This window comes from Ovis aries, chromosome 2, assembly GCF_016772045.2.
Source record: "Ovis aries strain OAR_USU_Benz2616 breed Rambouillet chromosome 2, ARS-UI_Ramb_v3.0, whole genome shotgun sequence".
In the NCBI taxonomy this organism is placed as follows: Eukaryota; Metazoa; Chordata; class Mammalia; order Artiodactyla; family Bovidae; genus Ovis; species Ovis aries.
Genome location: NC_056055.1, coordinates 61,578,559 through 61,587,909, shown reverse-complemented (window position 1 = coordinate 61,587,909; position 9,351 = coordinate 61,578,559). Strand labels below are relative to the sequence as shown.

The window sequence follows — 9,351 nt, the reverse complement described above, 5'->3', positions numbered from 1 at the left end:
TCACATATATAGACACAATGGAATCTTACCAAGTCATAAAATAAATAAAATAATGCCATTTGCAGCAACATGGATGGACTTAAGTAAGTGAGACAGAGACAAATGCTTTGTGATATCACTTATTTGTGAATCTTAAAGAAATCAATGAATGTAGGTGGCAAAACAGAAATAAACTCACAGATACAGAAAACAAACTAATGGTTACCTGTGAGGAGAGAAAGAGATAGGGGCAAGATAGGGGTATGGAATTAAGAGATACAAACTACTTTGCGTAGAAATAGAAAAGCAACAGGGTATATTTACAGCACAGGAATTATAGGCATTATTTTGTATTAACTTTTAAGGGAGTATTATCTATAAAAATATTGAGTTATTATGCAGCACACATGAAAACTGATGTAATATTGTAAATCACCTATACTTCAATTAAAAAAAGGAAATCACGGCATAATGATCAGAGCTTTGGGGTAGTTGTTGTCACTGTTCCGTCTTTGGTTCATTTATGTTATTAAATAGTGGTTCTACATGTGGGACCTGGAGACAATGGCCTGGGCCTGAATCTTGACTCTGACGGTTGTTGGCTATGTGATCTCAGACAGCTACTTACCATCTCTGTGCCTCTTTTTCTTCATCTGTACAATGGTAAAGTAATGCCATCTACTCAGAGGGTTGTTGAGAGTTAAATGAGTCAATATGCGGCAGTTATTTTACAGAGAGCCTGGGATATATAGTGTATTCAGCATGTGATTAACTAGTATTACTTCTGTTTGGGCTTTATTGAGGTTGACAGTCTGATTTTCAGATAAATGATGCAGGTATTTTTATTTGTTTGAAAATACATCTTCCATAGCATCTTTGTTTTGTGAGGGGAGAGAGGGGAGTCTGGGGTAGAAGTCCTGGCCTAGTGTAGGATTAGCTTCTAAATCTTAGTTTCTGCATCTGTAATTTAGGAGAAATCTTCCTCCTGGACACTATTTTCATCACTTGTATCCTCTGCATCACTTTCAGTAACCAACATTTAACATGTAGAGACAGATTTCTCTTGTAACGTTAAAGTTCCTACTCTGTAATCAGGTGGTTTATAGACTAGCAGTCTAATTCATTTGAAAACTGAATGTATTTGCTTTCCCTGATCTTGGAAAAACTGTAGCAGCAACAAAGGAGTCAAGAACCTTCCCTCTCCTGTTACACTGACAGAAACCTTTCCATTTCTCACTGGACAACATTGTTCTATCCTTGTGTTGTTGCCTTTGCCTTACAGAATAGCCTTGCTTTTTCAATAATCTTTCTCTTTTCTGTCTTATATTTAGAGTCTGCCCTGTTGCATGATTTCCCTTGTGATGAAATCTAACACTCATACAGAATGGGAAATGAGAACGGTGATTGTTTTCTTATTAATTGCATTATTGCATTTTCCTAAATCCTGTGTTAATTGGTAGCCACTCCATGTAGCCTGCTTCCTTCATATGTGTTAGATTACAGCAACTTGGTTTCTGGGATATCAAATGCCACCCATCTGTGGGGGAATTATATGATAGCAGGGAATAATTTAAATCTTTAAAAATAAATTTTTATGTGTTGTGAGAGAAAGGAGTCCAAGGGAAAAAAGACAGAGGAATAATGTTTTATGAATTGCTGTCCTGTGTGTTGCTTTATCCAGTCTTACCCTTTGGAGAAGTAGCATGTCTGATCTCTGTTTTTAAGATGAGGAGACTGAGGGTCTAACTAGCAGAGATTGATTTATCCGGAGTCACACTGCCAGCATATGGGAGAGCTGGGCTTGAACTCTGGAATTCTGATGACCTCCTGCACCAGGACACACAATTGTGGGTTATCATGAGAGAACTAGGGTCTCTGGTTGCTAATAATTTCTCTGGCTTTTATTTTAGTGATATTTTCTGTGGTTTTGTATTCAAAATAAATAAGCAATGTGTGCAGAATGTTTCAAGTCCAGAGAACCCCGGTGCTGGTGTGTGCTGTTCCCGGTGACTCAGCCCGTGATGTTTGTTTAGATTACATACATAGGGAGTGTGTGCCTAGTGCACTGGGTTCCATGGAAAGATCTAAAGCTATGAAGTCAATCAAGTACAGATCTTTCCACATATGTGACAGCCAAACCCGATCACATTCTGACCATGACTATTGGTCAAACTGATTATCCTACACTGGACCGTGGTTGCATACCATCTTCGATCTGATTGGAGAGGAAGGCACATCTTGGGAAGCCTCATTCCTTTCTGCTTTGGAGACAGTGCTCAGGATTGTTCATACTGGAGGCAAGTGATCGCCCCTTTTGAACAGCAGAGAGAGCTGTCGATACAGTCAGAGCTGTCAGAGGCAATTTCTGTAGTAGAGGGAGTTTGCTTTTATAACATGCATCAAGGGTTGTGCTTTAAGGCTGGAATTTCAGCCTTGGCATATATTAAAATCACTACAGGAGTTTTGAAAAAGTATATATGCTTGAAGTCTCACCCCAGTACAATCAAATCAGAATCTTTGGAAAGAAAATTAAAAGAGCATAGAGAAGGGAGTATCTTTTAATGGGATCCTTCCTCTTTCAATCTCTCTTTTGGTCATTAACTCTTGACTTCCCAAGTTATACCTGCTCTGCTACACAACCACTGTTGTGGTTAGGTTATTGTGGACTCTTAAAAAGGAGCAAGACTTCTTGACTTCAGCTGCAAATGACCTCTTTCTGGCTTTCATTTCAGTGATGCTATTACTTGTATAGGGCTGTTGGAAACTAATGAGAAAGGAGGACAGAGCCTCTCAAGCCTGAGAATTCTCTCAGGTGCTGATGTATCTATTTCCATTGGATCACTGCTTATGGTGGTTCAATTAGAATAACCTGGGAAGTTTTCAATCAACTGTGAACACCTCAGCACCATCTCACAAATATTCTTATTTAATTAGTTAGGTGTGGGGCTCAGGCTTTGGTATTTTTCAAAGTTACCAGGTATAGCCAAGACTTGGAAAAGCATTGAGGGCTATTGGGTGCTAGGCACCTCACCTGCACACTGTTTAAGGGATTATGCCCTCAAGTGTAAAGAAGGGCATGACAACCCACTCCAGTATTCTTGCCTGGAGAATCCCATGGACAGAGGAGCATGGAGGGCTACCGTCCATAGTGTTGCAAAGAGTCAGGCATGACTGAAGCGACTTAGCGTGCATGCATGCTCTCAAGTGAGTCAAGGTGCTTTTGGTGTCCAGCTTGTGGCCAGAGAGGAGTTATTCAGTGTTGCATCAGCAGGTGGCTATATTGTCATTCTGCTCATTGCTGTTAAGCTCCTTAGTTCTATTTGGAAATAATGAGTCTCTGTGCTCCCTGCGCCCACCCCAGGAATTCAGAGGCAGGCAAGATAGCAAATCTCCTGCTGAGGAGCCCCGAGGTAAGTTTATGCAGGGAAGTGAGGGTCCCTGTCTGTCCACACTGGCTTCCTGGGCCTTTGACCATCACACAGTTTGGGCTTCAACAAAAGTGATCATGTTGCAGTCAAGTAAGAAACCAAGACCCTGTTAGAAGAAAAAGGCTGGAGAGAATAAGAGGTAGTATATCAGGAAGGATCTTAGGCGATAAACAAATTCTGTTTTGATTTTGACTCTTTGATTGGAATCTGACATCATCCTTCTGGCCTCTAGAGCTTAGGCTTCTCAAAGTGGCTTTCCTGCCTTTTATAAAGGTGACTGAAAATGCCCCAGTGGTCAGGTCAATGCTGATCTCCCTGGATCAGAAAAAATATGGCAATATGATCTTGTGCTACTTAAGATCCCCATTTGGAAGATCTTGTGGAAAAACACTAAGCCAAACAGAAAGAGGAAAAAAAAAATCCTATGGATGCTTCCTCTGGCTTTTTACCCATTTAGTGTATAAATACCAGTGGAAACTGGGGACTGGCAAGCCTTGGCCCAGTCATCTCTTCATCACCTCCCATCTTCTTGGCACAGACTGACCCTTCTTTGTGAATCTCTGTTCTTCTTGTCAACTGAGTCAAGCATTTTTTTTTTCCCCTCTTTCAGCACTTTGTGGCCTCTTTCGGGTAGTGTCTTACTTAATAGTACTTCTTTCTTCCCGTTAGACTAAGTTCTTATTTATGTGTCTAACATAGCACTTCCGTATAACTGACGCTCCCAAAATTTGCTTTTTTAATAAGTAGATGATTATAGAAGCCCTTCTGCTCTCTTTCTTATCCTCTTGTTTTGGACGCTGAAAGCATTGCCTTCCTGGGTTCTTAATGTTGACATTTAAATGAGAAGATCTTTGTGGACAGTGGCTGTGGTGGAAGAGGCTCAAAAGCTGACCTTTCTCTGAAGTTTGAGGTCCAATGATCAGCACAGCTGGGAAGCTGAGGGGAAAACTGTTGAGCCACAAGCTCTGTTCCTTTCCTGACTTTAGTAACTCTTGAAAGTTCTAAAATGTGGGCTCTGAGATAGGAGAACTGATTGAATCAAGGCAAAGATATAACTGCTCACCATTTCATGAACAGAGCTGAAGAGAGGGCCTCACCAACTCAGAGCCTGGCACTTGGCAGACATGCAGTAAATATTTGTGGGATGAATTTGTCTACTATAACCCAAGAAGGCACCAGTTCACAGAGGCTTCAAGCAGCTTCTAATGTGCGATTTGGTTCCACTTCTGTTGCTTCCTAACATTGTGGAGACACCATTAAGTTGAGGTGATTCATTAGTGATTGCCAGAACAGTTTTACTGGGAGAGCTATTACCGTGTATTTAACTTCTCAGATCCCCATAGCATTTTATTGCTGATTATTGTTCCACTAATCCATTCAACAGTGATGGAGTTGTATTTAGTTTTAGCAGGGCCAATCTATTTATCTAGCTGCCAATGAGCCCCTGGTTAAAATCCCCACAGAGACCCTCCCAGTGTGTATCAGGACCTTTAATTATGTGGTGCTAATAGAGATCACACAGAGTTTCCTTTGACATTTTCACTAGACAAATATTATAGACATCTGTGATTACTGTTGTGTAGAAAACTTACTTACTGGTGAGGGTATAATTAAGATGGATTTCAAGGGACAAGCATCCAGGAAATTTTTGAGGCTTTTTTTAATTAGATGAGGAATAAAAGATGACTGACAGGTATCTAGGACTTTCATGTTTACATATATACCCCATAAAAACCAAACCAATTACTTAAATAGAATATTCTTTTCATTTTGATTGCCTTGAGAGAGTTCTATGAATTCTCCTGATCTAATGGAGGAAAACAATAGAATAGAAAAGACTAGAGATCTCTTCAAGAAAATTAGAAATACCAAGGGAACATTTCATGCAAAGATGGGCACAATAAAGGACAGAAATAGTATGTACCTAACAGAAGCAAAGGGTATTAAGAAGAGGTATTAAGAAGGTATTAAAGTATTAAGGTATTAAGAATACATAGAAAAACTGTACAAAATAGATCTGCATGATGCAGATAATCACGAGGGTGTGATCACTCACCTACAGCCAGACATCCTGGAATGTGAAGTCAAATGGGCCTTAGGAAGCATCACTATGAACAAAGCTAGTGGAGGTGATGGGATTCCAGTTGAGTGATTTCAAATCCTAAAAGATGATGCTGTGAAAGTGCTACACTCAATATGCCAGCAAATTTGGAAAACTCAGCAGTGGCCACAGGACCGGAAAAGGTCAGTTTTCATGCCAATCCCAAAGAAAGGCAATGCTAATAAATACTCAAACTACCGCACAATTGCACTCAATTCATATGCTAGCAAAGTAATATTCAAAATTCTCCAAGCCAGCCTTCAACAGTATGTGAACCATGAACTTCCAGGTGTTCAAGCTAGATTTAGAAAATACAAAGGAACCAGAGGTCAAATTGCCAACATCCATTGGATCATTGAAAAAGCAAGAGAATACCAGGAAAACATCTACTTCTTTATTGACTACGCCAAAGCCTTTGTGTGGATCACAATAAACTGTGGAAAATTCTTAGAGATGGGAATACCAGATCACCTGACCTGCCTCCTGAGAAATCTGTATGGAGGTTAAGAAGCAACAGTTAGAACGGGCCATGAAGCAACAGACTGATTCAAATAGGAAAAGGAGTACGTCAACACTGTATATTTTCACCCTGCTTATTTAACTTATATGCAGAGTACATCAAGAAAAATGCTGGGCCTGGATGAAACACAAGCTGAAATCAAGATTGCCAAGATAAACATCAATAACCTCAGATATGCAGAAGACACTACCCTTATGGCAGAAAGCGAAGAAGAACTAAAGAGCCTGTTGATGAAAGTGAAAGAGGAGAGTGAAAAAGTTGACTGAAAACTCAACATTCAGAAAACTAAGATCATGGCATCTGGTCCCATCAGTTCATGGCAAATAGATGGGGAAACAATGGAAACAGTGAGAGACTTTATTTTCTTGGGCTGTAAAATCACTGCAGATGGTGACTGCAGCCATGAAATTAAAAGACGCTTACTCCTTGGAAGAAAAGCTATGACCAATATAGACAGCATATTAAAAAGCAGAAACATTGCTTTGCTGACAAAAGTCTGTCTAATCAAAGCTATGATTTTTCCAGTAGTTATGTATGGATGTGAGAGTTGGACTATAAAGATGGCTGAGCACTGAAGAATCAATGCTTTAAACTGTGGTGTTGGAGAAGACTCTTGAGAGTCCCTTGGACTGAAAGATCAAACCAGTCTATCCTAAAGGAAATCAGTCCTGAATATTCATTGGAAGGACTGATGATGAAGCTGAAACTCCAATAGTCTGGCCACCTGATGTGAAAAACTGACTCATTTGAAAAGACCCTGATGCTGGGATTGAAGACAGGAGGAGAAGAGGATGACAGAGGATAAGATAGTTGGATGGCATCACCAGCTCAATGGATATGAGTTTGAGTAGGCTTCAGGGGTTGGTGATGGACAGGGAAGCCTGGCCTGCTGCAGTCCATGGGATCACAAAGACTTGGATGTGACTGAGCGACTGAACTGAACTGAAGATATATTCATATATAGAGAAAGAAGACAAATATCTATGAAATAAATATAGTTGTAAACCAAAGCTCTAATTGTTACAAAGTATTATTTATATAGGCTTCCCTGGTAGCTCAGACGGTAAAGCGTCTGCCTACAATGCGGGAGACCCAGGTTCGATCCCTGGGTTGGGAAGATCCCCTGGGGAAGGGAATGGCAACCCACTCCAATACTCCTGCTTGGAAAATCCCATGGACTGAGGAGCCTGGTAGGCTATAGTCCATGGGGTCACAAAGAGTTGGACACGACTGAGCGGGGTTTTTTTTTTTTTTTTTTAATGCCATTCTATGAAGTTAGAATTTTTTAAATTTATTTTTAACTAGAGAATAATTGCTTTACAATGTATTGGTTTCTAGTGTACAACAACATGAATCAACCATAAGTATAGATACGTTTCCTCCCCCTTGAACTTCTCTTACCCCACCCTGTCCCACCCTTCTAGATTGTCACAGAGCACCAGGCTGGGCTCCCTGTGTTATACAGTAGCTTTGAAATTAAATTTTTGTTGTATATGGTGACTTAATGTGATTTTTTCAGATTTTTTTTTTAGCAGCAGCAGAATCATTTTGGGGGGAACAAAGAATGAAAACTTATGTAGGACTCCAATATACAAATTGTTTCAGTTTATCCAGAATTTGTTCTACCCACATCCCCACTTTATAGGCCCCTGTCCCAAATCACCATCCATTCAGAAGTGACTTTCTGGAGCTAGTGTGGTTCTATTGAATAGAGTTTATAGAAGAATTCTCTGGATTGAAAATGAACCCCTTTTCCTCCCTGAAAAGATGCCTGAGTAAACTCAGTTACTGCTTTTGTCGGGGCACTATTTTCAGTAGTAATGGTAATAGCAGATAGATCAGCCCAGGTTTAAAACATTTTGTTTGCTTAATTTATAGCATTGTTGTTAAGGGAGATCCTTCAGAAATGTGTTTCTAGTTCTTGTGAAAATCTCAATAGACAGCGGGTGCAAAGTGTAGATGTAGTGGTATCAGAATCTCTTCTCAATCTTAATATGCAATAAGTTCAAAACACAAGAAATAGAAAGTGCACCATAATAACCATGCTCTCATGAAACATCTTTGCTGAGTTTTTCAGAGGAAAAAATGAATCCTAACATTTAATAAGTATTTGTTGGCTAAAAAGTTCACTTGAGTTTTTCCATAACATCTTATGGAGAAACGCAAATGCATATTTTGATCATTTGGTTATTTGGACATTTATTCAACCATAGTTTCAGGCCATTTACATCCAAAAGTGCATTTGGCACTTTTTAATACTGTAATTATCTTTTTTTTTTTTTTTTTGAGAAGGAAATGGAAACCCACTCCAGTAATCTTGCCTGGAGAATTCCATGGACAGAGGAGCCTGATGGACAGAGGACCCAGTCCATAGGGTCTCAAAGAGTTGTACACAACTGAAGCGACTTAGCACTTAGCACAATTATCTTTTTAATGTAGTTATTTAGAATATAGTGTGTTAAGCCACAGTACCTTTATAAATCACTTGTTTATCGTTAACTCTTCCTCACTCAGAGCTTCCTACAGTGTTTGCATTTTGTCCCGATATTATATCTATTTACTGTTGTTTCATTTCTTTCTACTTAACTGTCACTTCTCTGTACAAAAACTCTTTTAAAGAGGCACATAGGTACAATTACAGGCACTCAGTGGAGAGATTTTTGTGAATGGCGTGAATCTGATTGCAGAAGTCCCCTTCAGGGTTGTAGTCAAACTTTAGTGTCAGTAAAGTTCACCAAGTGAAAGTGAGAGTCGCTCAGTCGTGTCTCTTTGTGACCCCATGGACTATATATAATTCTCCAGGCCAGAATACTGAAGTGGGTAGCCTTTCCCTTCTCCAGGGGATCTTACCAATCCAGGGATTGAATCTGTTTCTCCCTCATTGCAGGCAGATTCTTTATCAGCTGGGCCACAAGGGGAGCCTGAGATCACCAAAGATGTTTATTAAAGTACATCTTTGGGGCCTATTCCCCAGGGATTCTAATTTAGTAGATCTGGAGTGTATCCCAGGAATCTGTATTTCTTTCAGCAATTCCAGGTGATTCTGATACAAGAGATTACTCTTGCTATAGGGGGCTATTTAATGACTCCATGAGTGGGAGGTGGTGCTATGTGGCCAGGGCCTGGTACTATATGATCCCCATATAGTATTGTCCCTTCAGGTTGCTCCTTTTGTCCTGGGGTATGTGTAGTGCTCGTGGTTCTCTTAAGCCAGTTATTTTTATAGCCTTCATAGAGGCTTCCAGATACATCACCTCTGGAAGCATCTTTCTTTTTCCTGTGTGAATTTTTCCATGCTAATATTTGAGAACCATTTCTTGAAA

General features: G+C 39.9%; 1 non-coding gene across 1 annotated transcript; it reads left to right on the top strand.

The window, feature by feature from the left end:
- Positions 1-7,073: 7,073 nt before the first annotated feature.
- On the top strand, positions 7,074-7,145 carry TRNAC-ACA (transfer RNA cysteine (anticodon ACA)). The gene has a single exon. It is a non-coding gene; the product is annotated as a tRNA-Cys (tRNA).
- Positions 7,146-9,351: the final 2,206 nt, after the last annotated feature.